Below are 17,544 nucleotides of genomic sequence, written 5' to 3'. Positions count from 1 at the left end.
ATAACAGAAAGTCATGAATCGAAGCATTATTTATATTTTTAAGGGGTATTGTAATATTTTTTGGTCCTACCAGTTGTCTAAGCGAGGTACCTAGAAACCATTCCATCGGTATCCATATCTTCCATGCCTCTAGTCTCTAGAGGGGAGGAGGGTGGGACTAAAATTATACATAACTACCAGGTAAGTATGTTCAAAAAATTATTTTATAATGAAAATACCATTTTTAAATATAAAATTTACCCGGTAGTTATATATATAGCTGATTAACACCTTTGGTGGAGTTTTAGAGACAGCCAATATAGTTGGAATTCTGCTTAAGAGTTAATCAAAACAAGCTTAAGGGTTCGTACCTGATAAAGAAGCTGACTTCAATGATTCTCTGCCTCATTATGTCTGCTATCCTTGTGAGATCCAGTGATCCTCCCAGGGGGTTGAAGATCTCTTAGGGACTGTCAAACCGGTGTATATACCTCATTGTGACAGAACCTCCTCCAATACCCAGTTCCGAGAACTCTCAAAGAACAAAATTGACCACCTGACTAAAATCAATGATTGTGGAAGACTATCACAATCTACACAAACAGCCATAAAAAACAAATAAAAGTTTCAAGAGAAGAAACGGGTATTAGGGTTATGGGAACGTAGTGGTGGTTCCTTCACCCACTACAGTAGACCCCCGGCATACGGCGTCCCCAGCTTACGTTTTTTTCACGTTACAGTGTGGAATACGATTTTTTTTCGTCCCCTCGTTACGACATTTTCTCATGTGCGTTTCGTAAAGACTTGATCTCGTGTGAGTGCTTGCGATATTGTTATTTTTGGTGCATTTTAGTGCTTAATTATAACTTTAATTCGTTAGTCATGGGTCCCAAGATTGCTAGTGATGTTAAAGGCAGAAGTAAGAAGATGATAACTATGGAAACGAAGCTGGAGATCATAAAGAAATATGAAGAAGGCATGGGCATCGTTACCCTCGCTAATACATACGGCCGTAACCAATCTACGATTGGTACAATTATTAAGAATAAGGAAGCCATTAAAGAAAGTAAGTCTTCTAAAGGCATGACTGTCCTTGCCAGTGGAAGGACCTCAATCAACGATGAGATGGAGAGGCTCCTTCTTCTGTGGATTAAAGAGAAGGAAATTGCTGGTGATACACTCACGCAATCGGTAATTTCGCACAAGGCGAGCGCAATCTTTGCCGATCTCGTGGAAGCCCAGAGAGACGGCGGAGGCGAAGGAACATCGCAGCAAGCCCCCCAAGAGTTTAAGGCTTCTCATGGGTTGTTTGATCGGTTTAGGAAGAGGACTGGTATTCACTCAGTCGTCAGGCATGGAGAGGCGGCCAGTTCTGACAAGAAAGCAGCAGAAGAATTCCTCAAGAAGTTTGAGAACGTAATTTCCAGAGAAGGCTACATTCCTCAGCAAGTGTATAACTGTGATGAAACTGGCCTTTTCTGGAAGAAAATGCCCCACCGTACATATATCACAGCTGAAGAAAGGAAACTTCCTGGCCATAAACCAATGAAGGACAGACTAACGCTCGCATTTTGTGCAAATACCAGTGGGGACTTAAAAATCAAGCCCCTACTGGTATACCACTCAGAAAATCCTCGTGCCTTCAAGGCACAAAATATCACGAAGTAGAGGCTCTCGGTATTTTGGAAGTCTAATGCCAAGGCCTGGGTCATGAGGACCATATTTATTGAGTGGATAAACTTCTGCTTCGGTCCTGCTGTCAAGAACTATTTAGAAGAGAACGATCTTCCTCTGAAATGTCTCCTGGTGCTGGACAATGCCCCTGCTCACCCTCCTGGCCTCGAGGACATCATTCATCCTGACTTCTCCTTCATTAAGGTTCTCTATCTTCCACCAAACACCACCCTTCTCCTCCAGCCTATGGACCAGCAAGTGATTGCCAACTTCAAGAAGCTTTACACGAAGCATCTGTTCAGAAGATGCTTCGAAGTGACCGAAAGCACTCAACTCACCCTCCGTGAATTTTGGAGGTAGCATTTTGACATCGTTCAATGCCTGAAGATGATCGACACAGCTTGGAAGGAGGTTTCACGTCGCACCTTGAACTCCTCATGGAAGAAACTGTGGCCAGCTGCTGTGGCAGAACGAGACTTTGAAGGTTTCGATCCCTCAACCGAAGACAAGGCCGTTGATGATCCTGCCCCTGAGGGTGATGTTGAGGAAATAATTTCAATTGGGAGGTCCATGGGGCTTGTTGTCGATGAGGCTGACGTCCATAACCTTATCGAGGAGCACAGGGAGGGGCTTACGACTGAAGACTTAAAGGAGTTAGAGGCAATGCAGTTGACGATCATTCAAGAAGAGCACAGCTCTAGTGGAGGCCAGGACGGGGGGGAGACTGAAGAAACAACATCGTCATAAATAAGGGAAGCTATTGGTTGATATGAAAACCTTACGAGTTTCATTGAAAAGAAACACCCAGAAAAACTTCACACAAGTTGTCTTATGCAGTGTTAATAATAAGTGTATGAGTCATTTTAGGAATATGTTGAGGAATCGTCAGAAACAGGTTTATTTGGATAGATATTTCGCCAAAAGAGAAATGTCAGAAAGCAAAGACGATAATAGTGATTCTATCAAAAAAGCTAAAAAAAGAGTAATTTTTTAAGTTCTAAAAAAAAAATAAAAAAAAATTTCAAAAGACAAAAATAATAAAAAAAAAGCATTTTTAATTTTAAGTGTTTATTATTAAGAATAAATTTATTATTAAGTGTACATAACACAATTAGCATCGATACGTTTCTATATCTACCGTCTCCTCCTCCCTCTGCCTCCACCCACTACCAGCTCAAGTCACGTCACTCCAAAGGTAAATAAGATTTAATTTTTCCTTTGCAGTACTGTACAGTATATAATTTCTATTTATAATGTTATTTAATTATATACTGTAGAGTCCCTTGTCTGGCTGGGAGGAACGTAGAGAGTAGAGGTCCCCTTTTTGTTTTTGTTTCTTTGTTGATGTCGGCTAACCCCCAAAATTGGGGGAAGTGCCTTGGTATATGTATGTATGTATGTACAGTACTGTACATTATATATAAGTATACTGTAGTGCAGTGCTTACTATACTACTGTATTGTATTTTGTTACATTCTAATTTTCAATGTTTTTACCAGGGGTTTTTCACGCATTAACAATTCTATTACCCGTCATACGACATTTTCACCATATGATACCAACTCCGGAATGGATTAATGTTGTCTGGCGGGGGCCTACTGTATTTAAAAAACTTCAGTTTTGTAAGAAGAATGAACTAAACGTCAAACTCTTATGCAAAGTGAAATCGTGATCCTCTCTCTCTATTGTAACGATAGGGTGCAAACTGCGTAGCATAAATAAACTTAATGCTAGTTCATCTTTGAAAACAGATCAAAGACTATTCAAAGAGAAAAAAGAAAAAAAAAAATTCACTTAAAATATTTTCTAATAATAATCATCCGATCGAGCCATAAAATACAAAATTTCTATCGGTATTTAGTACAAATGGAGTGAGAATCGATGAGGCCTAAGTAAGGAGGGTGAGATATAAAAATATAGAGGTAAATCTATAAATATCAACAAGAATTTATAAAGTGATAAAATAAATACTAAAAACTTAAAACCTTTCACACACTTCCCATACACTGGGGGAAGGGTTGGCCATATTCTCTCTCTCTATCGTAGAAAATCCAGAGATAAAAAAAAAAATAAATAAATAAAAAAATAAAAAAAAAAATAAAAGGGTAAAAATTTTTCTCTCTCTTCAAAAAGAGTTTCTCTTGAAGATCTTTATTGTTTGAGAAAGTTGAAAGAATAACCAACCTGTTGAAAACAAAAAGCCATAAACAAGTACTTCACCAATTGTTGAAAACTTGAGGTTAGCACGAGCAAGAAACCAATGTTGACACCTAACTCGGCAGAGAAGAACTGGAGAACTTTGGAATAGTGATGGAATCCTGCAGAGTGGTGGCACTAGTGTACACCCAGCAACCAAACCCCTCGATCGTTCGCGAATTTTGAATCGGCTGCCGGACCTTCGGAGACGTTAGCTATATATATATATATATATATATATATATCCACTGGCTAAGTTAAATATTTAAAATAATTATTTAACAGAAATTCCCTAGAGAGGAACTCCGAAGAGGAACCCCGAGGGAACAACATAAATAAGAATTAAGTATTGTGCCCTTCCTTCCCCAGTCGACATCTACGGGAGAAGGGGGGGGGGGGGAGCGGAGTAACTGTAATAAAATTGACAAATTCAAAGATAATTTGTATTTTTCCTAACCATACAAACCTTAGCTATTTACATTGGGTTTACCTTTTAGCGTAGCTAAAATGGCGAGCCATTAGAATTTAACGAGGGTGTATTACCCCCGCGCTAGTTAGCGGGGGGGTAGGGGAGTGGTAGCTAGCTACCCCTCCCCCCCCTCACACACCGGTGAAGCTCACTTTTACTTAGAGGTAGGACTTGTCTTGGGGGACAGGGCTGGCGGGCAAATATGTGTAAATAGCTAAGGTTTGTATGGTTATGAAAAATACAAATTATCTTCGAATTTGTCATTTGTTCCGTAACCGAAATACAAACCACGCTATTTACATTGGGTGACTTACCCCTTAGGTAGGGTGGAAAGTCCCCAGCCATACTGGCTTTGGCTTTACCCGGGGACTCAGAATCCGAGTGAGTCGCACTCGAGAAAAGGAGTCCCTGCACCTCACAAGTTCCTTGCTCTGCAAGGAACCGTGTGGCCTACATAAGCTTGTGTGTGAAGGAAGAAGTGTGACCCGTCCTAGGCAGTTCACCTGGAGTTCCAGAAGGAACTCTGGGTTAGGACGTTCCCAATACCACCTCGTCAGGGTATGGGGGACGCGAGAGTATTGACTCAATACTCGGAACACAAGGAAGCATGGTTTACCTGCAGAGGTTCGAGGTCAGCTATGCAGAGACCAGGATGCTGCTTCCCTGTAGAGGGTATGATGAAGAAAGAAGTAAGGGCCAGACATACTTCTTTCGTTCATGCAGACTAAAACCTGATAACAATGCCCTCAACCTTCTGCTACCTGTCCAAAAAGGAGCCTGAGGTTAGATCAGCTGTTGTGTAGCCACCACAGAGCGATAGAAAACGTATCGAAACTCCTGTGGGTCACGCCCTGCAGGAAGTGGGCTGTGAAGGTCATTAGATGCTTCCAGACTCCAGCTTGTAGCACCTGCATCACAGAGTAGTATTACTCGAAGGCGAGGGACGTTGCGATGTATCCGACATCGTGCTGTAGGGCGACGTGCGCGATGTATCCGACATCGTGCTGTAGGGCGACGTGACGGAGGAGGGTCTGGAGACAGGTCGAGATGAATGTCCTTGAGTCCGAGCTGAAGAGGTATACTGGTGACTCTCCCCCGTGTCCTTCTTGTGCTCCCAAACCGGCTGCAACTGAGGACAAACTGCAGCTGTTCCCAAAGCTAACCTCTCGATTCCTTACTGGCAAGAAGGAGAAGGTTTTGGGACATCAGATACAGAATGGTGACTCGAAATCTTGAAGGAATTGGACCGAAGGGCCGGGACCCAAAGATTCTGAGTCTAGCCAACAACTCAGGAGCGAACCTGAATGTTGCCTTCCCCTATTCCTTAGAAAGGGCGGAGTCGTACGAGACCAAGAAGATTGCTTACACACTGGCCGCGGCCAGAGTGAGCAGGAGACCCAAGACGGAATACGATCAGAGGCCTAAAGTAAAGGGTCTTGAGAAGATCTCTCAAGGGACTAAAAAGTCCGAGCCATGCTCCAAGTTGGAGGTCTCACTCCGACTAGGGCAGGGACGTTCGCAGCTTCGCATGAGCGAGGAAAGGTCCAGCGGGAAGGAAAAAGTTATTCCTTTCTGCCTGAAGGTCAGGGAAAGGCTGAGCGACAGGCTTCATTGCCGAGAGCGGAAAGGAGTTTCCTCCCGCCGAAAGGCAATAAGATCGTTATTCCTGGAGAAGAGGCCTCAAGGGAAGAGGTATATCTCCCACGACACCAACCACCGAAGACTCTTCACTTCGCCTGGAAGACCCCTGCGGATGACTATCGCGACTGTAGCGGGTTGTCTCTTCTTGAGGAGGAGGCGTAGTGTCTCCAGGCATGAAGCCGAAGCGACGCCCCGGCTCGTGAAAGATGTTGCAGTGTGGTTGTATGAGTAGCCTGTGCCGTGGGAGAAGCTCTCCCGGGAGTTCCGTCAGGGGAAGCAGAGTGTCCGGAAACCGTTCTGCGCATAGTCCCAGTGGAGCTCTCAGGGCCATTGAAAGGTTGACAGACAACCTGGACTTGTTGAGACCCATTCTCAACAGACAACACAGGAGGGAAGACACAGGCGTCGATGTTGTCCCACCATCACCGGAATGCATCTTGCCAGAGTCTCGGGGTCTGAGACTGGGGGAAAGAACAGCGGAAGCTTGAGGTTCCAAGCTGTCGCGATCAGGTTCCCCAGACCAGGACTTGCTGGTTACTCAAGGCCAAAGACCCCCAGGTACACTCTCTCTACGAGGCTCTGCTCGGATAGTCGGAGAGAACATTCCTCTGCCTGGAATGAGAGAGCCGATGGTGGTATTGAGAGTATCTCAAATCATCTCGGTATCTCTACTGCAAGATGCGAAGGTGTGAAAATGCGTCCCCTGCTGGTTAGAACACGCCAGAACCATGAAGTCGACGCGCACGGAGCAACTCGGCAGGAGCTGTAGGATCTGTAGAGGGGCCAGACTACGGCCCCTAAGCCTGCCTGAATGATGGAGAGGTATCCTTCAGGTCCTGACCATAGGCCTGGACCGGAACATGCCCCCCCCCCCCCCCCCTTTCTTTGACGAGTCCGAGAACAGCATAAAAAATGTGGGGAAAGGATGAGAATATCCACTCCCATCAAGAGGTTCCATAGGTCAACACCCATTGCAGGTCTAATCGTTCCACTGGTCCCATAGGGGCCAGAAAGTCCGGTTAATCGTTGCTTTGAAACCACCGGAACTTGGACCGCCCCACAGGGAACTTATCCTGAGGCGACCGTTCGGAACTATAGACGGGTCAATGAGGAAAAGAGAACTAGGAAACGTTCCAAAGTAGGGCTGAAAGCTCTGCTTGACTGAGAACATGTACTGCGACTCTCCTCAGCCTTGCCATAGTCAACTGAAGGGAAGGCTCGGAGGAGGTGGCAACAGAATCTGGTGTCCCCAGGTGGTCACCCATCCAAGTACCGACCAGAACCGACGTTGCTTAACCTCGCTGGACGGACGAGAAGCGGGGTTTCCAACGTAGTAAGGCCGTTGACTCAATATCATGGCTAGATACTCCAGATGTTGAGGCAGAAGAAGAGAAGGCTCCTAGCAAAATACTAAGATCCCCCACTCATGGTAAGCATCCGGAAGCTTGTCCCGGCGCTGAAGAAGGTCGAACCCGAGCCTACCGGAGTTGACCAGACCTCCAAAAGGCGAAGGAGGCAGAAGCCTGCACCTGAGCGGCCACGAGGAAAGCAGGGAGAGTTCTCTGGGGAAAAAAACCTGCGATGCCACGGCGGGATCGCCACACTGCATCTTAAGCAGGAATACCTGCAGTCTAGGCTGAATTCCACGAGCTTCCTGGAAGATGGATGGAATGGAAACTGAAAGTACCCGTCCTTCCGATCCAGGGCCTAAGGAGTCCTGTCGCCTCGTTACCAGTCTGATCGATTCTGCTGTTCCACGCTGGAAGAAGTTTGTTCGACAAACTTGATCAGGGCTGAGAGGTCGACTACGGAACTCCCGTCTCAGATACTTCCTTACAAGAAAGGATCGACTGAAAAAGCCGGGGGTGAAGCCGTCGATGATCCTATGGAGGACCTTTTCCGAAGGCACGGATCATTCTGCCCAAACGGGCAAACTCTTGCCGACCCTATGGCAGAGAGGTTCAGAGACACTGAATTCGCTGACAGAGACGGCAGGCGCGATATCCTTGGCTGATCACAGAGATCGTGCAGGAATGGGCATCGGGAAGCTGTCATCCGGATGAGTAACCTTAGGCATCCTCCCAGCGTGAAACCTGCAAGGGGGGGGGGGTGCCAAGCCTAGAGTTCGTGAACTCTGCCGCTCCCTCTAGGACTATGCCCCCCCAGGGAGAGCCTCCCATACCATCTGTTCCTGACAGGAGGGAACTGCAATTGGACACCTTGTCTCAGTTGTCGTAGCCGGTCCGATAACTTAGGCCGACGTGGCTGAAAGAAAGAGGCGCTGGAGCCCTGCAGGGTCTGGAAGAAAGCGCCTTGGAGGAGTGAAAACGGAAGTCGACTTCCACCGCACAGCCGCTGTCTATGTCTCTGTCCTTGGGCAAAAACAAACTCTTCTCAAGGATGGAAGGGTGTCTGAGGTTGTCGACATCCACGGATGAGACACCCGAAAGGAAGCCCTCGGTCATTGCGTCCAGATGGTCCAATATCGAACTTGCCCGCAAGTTCGATACTTGACAACGAAATGCCAAGGTGCTTGAGCCCGAGAGGAGGAAAGTACCCATGACCTTCCCTTTAGCTTCCTTGAACCAAACCTCGGGTCGTAACCGAGGAGGGAAAGGACCTCGTAAGCCCCTTTCACAAGATGGAGAAGAGGAAGGAGTAAACAGTCACCCCTTGGCCGATGGAGAAATCTCAAAAGGAAAGCCCCCCCCCCCCCCCCCGGCCAAAAACCCTTTCAGGGAATGACGGGGAAGGGCTAACCCAGGTTCTGGAAAGAAGAATGTTGCTCAGACCTCCCTGAAGATTCTTCTTATTCTTGCATGTGCCATGCTCTGCGTTTACGGGGTGAGGCCGTGTTCTGGAAATACGCTCCAAAAGACTCGCCAGGCTGGCCATGCTGCAAAAACCCCAATGGGAATTGCGGTCGCAATCGCCCTGGAGCTCGCGCGATGGTAAATCAATGATTTGCGCGTGGGCGAACGTGGAAGTGCCCATGTGCGGGCACACAGGAACGCAAACGAAGGTGAGCGAAGGAGCGCAGAAGGAGGGCGAGCGTGGTAGGAAGGGCGAGAGCTGGTGGTCGGAGAGCGATAACCCATAGGCGAGCAATAGATACTGCAAGAATTAAGCCGATGTTCGCGCGAAGAAACACAATAGGCTCGCGCGACGGAACACCGTCGGTTCGCGCGACGGAACACCGTCGGTTCGCGCGACGGAACACCGCAGGTTCACGCGACGGAACACCGCAGGTTCGCGCGACGGAACACCGCAGGTTCGCGCGATGAAACACCGCAGGTTCGCGCGACGGAACACCGTCCGTTCGCGCGATGGAATACCGTTGGTTCGCGCGCGGGCGAACATTGGAGAGCATGTGCACGGTCACGCATGAGCGTAGGCGTGCAGGCACGTGGGCGTGCGGTCGCGTGGGTACATGGGCGCGCGGGTGAGCACAGGCGGTCGGGAGACCGATGACGCGTAGGCGGTCGATGGCGCGTTCTGGCGAGCTATAGCCCGTAGGAGAGTGAAGGCGCGTTGGCGAGCGGTGGTGCGCTGACAAAACGCTAGCGTGCAGGTGAAGAATCGCGCGGGCGCGTAGGCAATTGCCAACGCGAGAGAGACTAGTGATGGTTAGCGCGCATCGTGCTAACAGAAGGCGCGCAGGTGCATCAGGAAGGTGAGCGCTGAAGCAAGCTGTTAATCAGGCGATCCTAGACGGTCAGAAAACCGTTGGCGCCCATTGGTGCGTGGCAAAGAAGGGCGCGCAGATGTGCGCTGGCGATTGAAGAAAGCTGGCGCACAGAAGTAAAGGTGAGCGCTGGCGAGCAGGAGGAAGATCTACGGTAAGACTCAGCTACCGAAGATCGTGGTCCACAGCAGGCGAGAGCTAAATCGCTACTGATGGTGGTCAGGGAAACTGACACGCGTGGCAGATCGGTGGCGATCGTTGACGCGTAGGAGATCGCTGACGAGCAGGTGAACGTTGACGCGTCTAAGGTTGCTGGCGAGCTGGTGATCGCTGACGAGCAGAAGGCAATGCGTGGAGGCCTGCGCGTAGAAGAAGAGTCCTTGACCCAGACCTGAACCGAAGTTTCAGGGCGCGTAACAGGAACCAACAGGAACAGCAGATATGATCATCATGAGAGCGCTGACGAACAGGAGAGCGCTGGCGAACAGGAGAGCGCTAGCGATCAGGAAAGCGCTGATGAGCAGGAGAGCGCCTGTGCGCTAACACTCAGCAGGAGCAGGAGAGCGCCTGTGCGCTAACACTGAGCAGGAGAGAACACAGCAGAAGGGCGCGCAGGGGAACCCTGACACGCAAGGGAAGAACCCTCGTGGGAGGCAACCCTTTGCCCCGAAGGGATCGTTGTCCGTCAGGAGACTGATGTCCGTCGGAAGACCGTTGTCTGTCCGCCGGGAGACTGATGACCATCGGAAGACCGTTGTCCGTCGGGAAGACGAGGTCAGACTGCTGTCCAACTGCACCAGGGGCGGAAGATCAAGAAGAAGGAGTTGTAAGCTGCAAACGGAGATTTAAAAAGGCGCCTCTTAGCACCCTTAGAGGGAGATGAGAGGCCCTTACGACGAGGCGGACGGTGAGCCTTACGGCAAAGGAGGCCAACAGCAACAGCAGCAGAAGAAACCTCCGAAGAGGGAGTCTCAATGAGTGTACTCTCTCGCGAACGAAAGAGAAACACTTCGTAGAAGAGACTGGTCAGCCAGTGACCTAAAAGGAGCAATCCTCCGAAGAGGGGCTCCTGCAGTTGCCCAGCCCCTTGAGCGAAACTGCAGGTGTGATCGCTCATCACCAAGAGCATAGTCGCATGAAAAAAAGGCAAGAGAAGAACCCCCCAAAAGGGGAAAAAACTCAAGCCTGGACAGGAAAAACTTCCCTCGGAAGGAAAGTACCCACCCAAGGAGGCAAGCCTCCTGAGAGATCTAAAATGAACTGGAGAGCTGTCAATCGTCACGGGAGTACTTCCAGTAGAAGGAGACACGCCCCTAACAAAAATCCAAAGGGGAGGCAGCAACAGCCGAATCCCCAGGCCTCAACAAGACAGCTCACACCGTTGCCATATTACAGAAACGAACTAGATCGGTAACTGTAAAAAAATAAAACAAAAAACTTTAGTACACATTCATTCCCCCGGGAAGGCTCCGAAGAGGAATCCCGAGGGAAAGGAAAACAAGAATTACACAACAGGCACGTGCCCTCACAACCACTTACACTCACGGAAGGAGAGCTGTAACCAAAAAAGAATTGTAACAATTATAATTATGAAACTATATAATTATGTAATTTTTAAATGAATGAACACTAAAGAAAGAACGAAAACCCCGAAAGGAATCGTTCTACAAAGCTGAAAAATTAACAAATACAATTGGATTCATAAACTAATCGAGACAAAACGTACGGCGTAGCAACCCCCCCACCCGAGGGCTCCACGGAGATATCGTACACTACACACACAACTCTGAAAAGGAAACTTACTGATTTCTATACTCAAACATATGTACAAACATGAAAAAATGTTTAAATATATATTGAGTAAAAGAAAAGTAAGTGATTAAGTAAAGACAAAACAAACAATGGCTGCCAAGCGAGGACAAAGACAGAGACGTCTGTCCCAGTCCGAGCCAAAAGTGAAAGTGGGGTTCACCGGTGTGTGAGGGGGGGAGGGGTAGCTAGCTACCACTCCCCTACCCCCGCTAACTAGCGCGGGGGTAATACACCCTCGTTAAATTCTAATGGCTCGCCATTTCAGCTACGCTAAAAGGTAAACCCAATGTAAATAGCGTGGTTTGTATTTCAGTTACGGAACAAACAGAATTATAATTATTCAAATCAGCTAAGAATATTCACTAATAGTGAGAACTACTGACCCTCCGAAGGGAAGTGTTCCCCACGGAGAAAGCTGAAAAGTTAAATTACAATTAAATTTTCACTAAAAATACTTGAGACAAACCATCGGAAGAGCAACCTAACCCTCGCACGGGAAAGGAGATTCCCCAATAGTACGCTGTTGTAGTAAAGGTGAACGACCTCGAGAAGAGAGCGACCTTAGTCAATCTTTGAAAGGCCACATTCCCTTCGCTCAGAATCCAAGTTTCCCGTAGGAAAGAGGAAAAGGCGAAGACAATAGTTTAATGAAGAGGGTCCAGGCGATGATGATTCCCCTGCGGCAGCCAAGTTAACAGATATATGCCGACGGGAAGACCGATGGACCAGAGAGGGAGAGGTCGTTCCCCACGAAGTGGAACTGTGCTGGCCTTGCTACTACGCAAGTGTCGTTGTCGTATATGTAACACACACACAGCACAAACACTGAAAAGGAAACTTACCACATTACTATGCACATATGTATACATAAACATTAAGAATGTTTATATATATATATACAAGTATAAGAAAAAGTAAGTTAAAAAACAAAAATTAATGGCAGTCCAAAATAGGCGAGGAGGAAGAGAGGAAACAACCGCTCTCAATCCGAGCCAAAAGTAAAGTGACTAAATCACAGCTGTGTGAATGGGAGTGGTAGCAAGCTAACCCCCCTACCCCCACTAACTAGCAGTGTGAGTAGTTAACCCTCGCTAAATTTTAATGGCTCGTCATTTCAGCTCCGCCAAAAGTATAACCCCTAATAAATAGCGTGGTTTGTATTCCAGTTACGGAACAAATTCATTTTATAGAATGTATGATAAATAGGGTTTAATCATAGGTACCATTGATACACAGAATGTGGATATCAAATTTGTGAGAAATTACATAGTAGTTACATATTATACCCCCCTAAATTGGGGGAAGTGCCTTGGTATATGGATATTATACCCAAAAGATTTTCAATCTACTATACTTTCTAACAAACAAACCTCAATCTGTTCTATTTCCTAATCACCATATAAACTCTAAATTAAGGCTTGCTGCCTTAACTCGAGTTGTTAGCCCTCTTTAACTTTTAGCTTCGAAACATAATCAAAATTCTCCATTTCAAATCACTGAAGCAAAATATCATCAGTAATGCTCTTAAACTGGATTGCTATGAGTTAGGATTAACTTTTACTAGATACAAGTCCATTGAAAATAAAATCCTCAAAAAACTTATGAATATACATGCATGAAAAATCCTACACAAATGATTAGTGAGGTACTGTACAAGCTATTACACGCTATAAATGGGGAAACACAAGAAAGTATCATACAGCGAATATTGTCAAAATGATTAACTTAAAAGGAAAGAGGTTCTCAAAATGGTGGATCTATCTCACACTCTTGCATTGGCTCACAGTGTTGGAAATTGAAGACTGTCTCACCATCTATAAGAAAAAATTCTTATACTTTAAAAAATGTTGTCTAATCTTTTCCTAATTTGACTAAACATTAATTACATACATACATACATATACCCAGGCACTTCCCCCAATTTTGGGGGGTAGCCAACACCAACAATGAAACAAAACAAAATTTGAATAGCGCCAACGTTATCCCTGCGTGTCGTAAGAGGCGACTAAAAGGGACGGGACGAGGGGGCTGGGAACCCCCTCTCCTGTACAAAATTCCTACGAGACACATTAATTACAGGAAGATTTAAATGATTATTATTATGGAAATAATAAGACATGGATGAGATGCATGAAAAAAGTACTGAATCAACAATCTGTGAGTTCCATTAGAAGTTCTACATCAGGAAACATTGCAATTCTCAATTCAATTTTGTATTACTGTACCACATAACATAAGTTCTACACTCAAAAACATGACAAATTCGTAGATAATTTGTATTTTCCTAACTATACAAACCTTAGCTATTTAATATGGGTTATTACTTCGGCGTAGCTGAAATGACGAGCCATTAGAGTTTTAACGAGGGTTTACTACCCCACTAGTTAGCGGGGGTAGGGGGGTAGCTTGCTACCCCCCCCCCCCTCACACACACCAGTGAATACTTCACTTTGCTTAGAGGTAGGACTTCACGGGGGACAGGGTTGGCGGGCAAGTTTGATTAAATAGCTAAGGTTTGTATAGTTAGGAAAAATACAAATTATCTACGAGTTTGTCATTTGTTCCGTAACCGAAGTACAAACCACGCTATTTAATATGGGTGATTCACCCCTTAGGAAGGGTGGTAAGTCCCTGTCATACTGGCTTTGGCTTTGCCCAGGGACTCCATATTTGAGTGTGTAAGTACTCAGGCAATAAGGAGTCCCTGCACCTCGCTAGCATTGCTGTGCAACTGCTGTGTGTGAAGGTGAGAAGCGTGCCTCATCCTAGGAAGTTGACCTGGAGTTCTTCATATGGAATTCTAGGCTAGGACTCACCCAATACCACCTCGTCAGGGTATGGGGATGTGACAGTATTAACCTTAATACTAGGAACACAAGGAAGCATGGTTTACCTGCAGTGGTTTGAGGTCAGCTGTGCAGAGAACCCAGGATGCTGCTTTCTCCAAGGGAGGAGAGCATGAAGAAAAGAATAAGGGCCAGAAACACCTTTTCATTCATGCAGACTAAAACCGGGTAACAATGCCCTCACCCTTCTGCTACCTGTCCATTAAGGAGCCTGAGGTTAGACCAGCTGTTGTGCAGCCACCACAGGGCCGATAGAGAACGTATCGAGTCTCCTGTGTGTCACGTCTTGCAGGGGCGATGTCGTATGAGAGACCATGAAGTTCGCTGGCGTAATGGTTCGTAGGGAGGTCTCTTCAGAGACCTGAAAACTCGAACCACGTTCCATGGAGGAGGTCTCACTTCCGACTGAGGGCAGGTAAGTTCATAACTCCGTATGAGTAGAGAAAGTTCCAGCGAGGAAGAAATGTCCACTCCTTTGAGCCTGAAGGCTACACTTAAGGCTGAGCGATAGCCTTTCACCGCCGAGACTGAAAGGCGCATTTTTTCCCGCAAATACACGAAGAACTCCGCTATTGCTGGAATAGTGGCATCAAGTGGAGAGATACCCCTTCCACGACACCAACCACAGAAAACTCGCCATTTCGCCTGGTAGACCCCTGCGGATAACCTGCACAGGTGTCCGGACATCCTATTCGCAACTTGCTGCGAAAATCCTCTCTCAGCGAGGAGGTGCTGGATAGCCTCCAGGCGTGAAGTCGAAGCGAAGCTACGGCTTTATAGAAGATGTTGGCGTGTGGTTGTTTGAGTAGCTTATGACGTGGAGGGAGTTCTCTCGGGGGCTCCGTAAGGAGTTGCAGAAGGTCCGGAAACCACTCTGCATGATGCCATAGCGGAGCTATCAGGGTCATCGATAGATTGACCGATATTCTGGTCTTGTTGAGCACCCTCCTCATCAGACAGAACGGGGAAAGGCGTAAACATTGATGTTATCCCACCGTTGTTGGAAGGCGTCTTGCCAGAGAGCCTTGGGGTCCGGGACTGGGGAGTAGTACAGCGGGAGCTTGAAGTTCAGCGCTGTAGCGAACAGATCCATAGTCGGGGAACCCCACAAAGTCAGGACTTTGTTGGCTACTTGAGGATCCAAAGACCATTCGGTACTCACTATCTGCGTCGCTCTGCTCAGACTGTTGGCGAGCACATTCCATTTGCCTGGAATGAAGCGAGCCGAAAGTGTGACCGAGTGAACTTCGGACCATCTCAGTATTTCTACTGCGAGATGGGATAGCTGTTCTGAAAAGGTACCTCCCTGCTTGTTGACATAAGCCACTACAGTGGTGTTGTCGCTCAACACCACCACAGAGTGGCCCGCCAGGAACTGATGGAACTTCTGAAGTTTCATGAATACGGCCTTCATTTCTGGCAGGTTTATGTGGAGGTACCTTTCTGATTCTGACCACAGGCATGAGGTCCTGTGGTTCAGAACGTGGGCCCCCACCCTATCATTGATGCGTCCAAAAACAACATCAAATCCGGGGGAAGGTCGAGAAGATCCACTCCCTTTCGTAGGTTCTCGTCTGCTAACCACCACTGAAGGTCCGTCTGTTACGCATGACCCATAGGGATCAGAGAGTCCGGGGAATCGTGTCCTTGATTCCACCGAGACTTGAGTCGCCACTGGAGAGATCTCATTCTGAGGCGACCATTGGGAACCAGACGGGCCAAGGAAGAGAGGTGGCCGAGGAGACATAACCACGTTTGGGCTGGAAGTTCTTCTCGTTTGAGGAAAGGCCTTGCGACCTTCCTCAGCCTTGCTATCCTGTCGTCTGATGGGAAGGCTTTGTAGAGATTGGTGTCTATGACCATGCCTAGGTATACCAGTTTTTGAGAGGGCTGCAGAGAGGACTTCTCGAGATTTACCATGATCCCTAGATCTTGGCAAAGTTCGAGAAGCCTGTCTCGGTGGCGAAGAAGGGTTGCCTCCGAGTCTGCTAGGATCAGCCAGTCGTCCAGGTAACGGAGGAGACGGATACCGATCCTGTGAGCCCAAGATGATATCAGGGTGAACACTTGAGGAGCTGTGGAGAGACCGAAGCACAGCACCTTGAACTGGTAGATCTTGTTGTCTAGATAAAATCTTAAGTACTTCCTGGAAGACGGATGGACTGGGATCTGGAAGTACGCGTCCTTCAGGTCCAGTGTACACATGAAGTCTTGCGGTCTCACTGCAAGGCTGACCGTATCTGCCGTCTCCATGCTGAACGGAGTCTGTTTGACAAACCCATTCAGGGTCGAGAGGTCGATGACTGGTCTCCAGCCTCCAGACGCCTTCTTTACAAGAAAGAGTCGACTGTAGAAGCCTGGGAACCCGTCTGCCACCTCTTGGAGAGCATCCTTCTTAAACATGGTCTCGACTTCTGCCCGGAGGGCTTGCCCCCTTACCGATCCCATGGTAAGGGAGCTCAATGACACTGGCCTCGCTGTCAGGGGAGGTAGAGATGATGTGAACGGGACGCGATATCCCTGAGAGATCACGGAAATCGTCCAGGTATCTGCCCCGAGTTGCTGCCACCTTGTCGCGCAACTTTGTAGGCATTCCCCCACTGGTGGACATGCAGGGGGGCTGCCAATCCTAGCGTTTACGGCCTCGGCTGCTCCCTCTAGGATTTTTACCTCCCCTGGAGGACTTCCTGCCCTTCCTGTCCTTGACGGGAAAGGGCTTAGACACCTTTGGCTTCGCTGCTGTCGTCTTCTCCGTATTCTTAGCTGAAAAGGGCTGTTGAGTTGCTGGAGGTTTGTAGGGCCTCTATGTCAGGGCCCTATGGAGGAGGGAGTCCTGGTTGGACTTCCTCCACCTCTCAGCAGCTAGCTCCATGTCCTTATGCTCGAACAAACTCTTACCGAGTACGGAGGAGTGTCTGAGCCTGCTAACGTCGGAATTGGGAAACCTTCTGGTGAGATCTCTCGGCATCTGCGTCTCGACGTTTCAGGATCGTATTGGCCCACAAGCTCGAGACTTGGTGGGCCAGAAACTCGATGGTCGGCGTGCCAGAGAGTAAGAATGTCTCCAGTGCCTTCCTGGTGCTTTCTTTGGACAGGTCCTCAGATCACAACAGGATGCCCAGAGACCCCATCCAGATGTCAAGCCACGAAGTTGCCTGCATGGCACACTTCGCCACCTTCTCCTGGCTTAGGATCTCAGTAGCAGAATACGAAACCTGCCGGTTGGAGAGTCTCTCTAGAGG

The 17,544-nt window shown here is 47.8% G+C and overlaps 1 long non-coding RNA gene and 1 pseudogene across 1 annotated transcript in view; both read right to left on the bottom strand.

Annotated features, from left to right (window-relative positions):
- Window positions 1–17,544, bottom strand: part of LOC137616717 (uncharacterized) — a 166,918-nt gene that overhangs the window by 37,692 nt on the left and 111,682 nt on the right. The gene's annotated exons all lie outside the window — the stretch shown is intronic.
- On the bottom strand, window positions 7,188–7,306 carry LOC137630239 (5S ribosomal RNA; annotated as a pseudogene).

This window comes from Palaemon carinicauda, chromosome 2, assembly GCF_036898095.1.
Source record: "Palaemon carinicauda isolate YSFRI2023 chromosome 2, ASM3689809v2, whole genome shotgun sequence".
Classification (NCBI taxonomy): domain Eukaryota; kingdom Metazoa; phylum Arthropoda; class Malacostraca; order Decapoda; family Palaemonidae; genus Palaemon; species Palaemon carinicauda.
Note: the sequence above shows the minus strand (reverse complement) of the source record. Positions and strands in the feature narration are given on the sequence as shown.